This window comes from Carlito syrichta, unplaced genomic scaffold, assembly GCF_000164805.1.
Source record: "Carlito syrichta isolate Samal-C Ts95f unplaced genomic scaffold, Tarsius_syrichta-2.0.1 Scaffold315561, whole genome shotgun sequence".
In the NCBI taxonomy this organism is placed as follows: Eukaryota; Metazoa; Chordata; class Mammalia; order Primates; family Tarsiidae; genus Carlito; species Carlito syrichta.
The window spans coordinates 472,009-472,310 of NW_007259657.1; positions in this window are offsets into that span (position 1 = coordinate 472,009).

Here is a 302-nt window from a genome sequence, read left to right on the forward strand (position 1 = left end):
TGAGGTCTCGCCAAGTTGCCCAGATGGGTCTCGAACCCGTGGGCTCAGGCAATCCACTCATCTCAGCCTCCCAAAGCGCGGGATTACAGGCTGAGCCACCGAGCCCAACTCTGACTCCACTTTTAAGGGAAAATGTACAAAACCAGCTCATTTTCATTTATTTACTTATTTTATTTTTTTGAGTTGGAGTCTTACTTTGTCACCCAGGCAGGACTGCAGTGGCACACTTATGGCCACCGCAGCCTCGACCTTCTGGGCTCAGGTGATCCTTCCACCTCAGCCTTCCAAGTAGCTGGAACTAC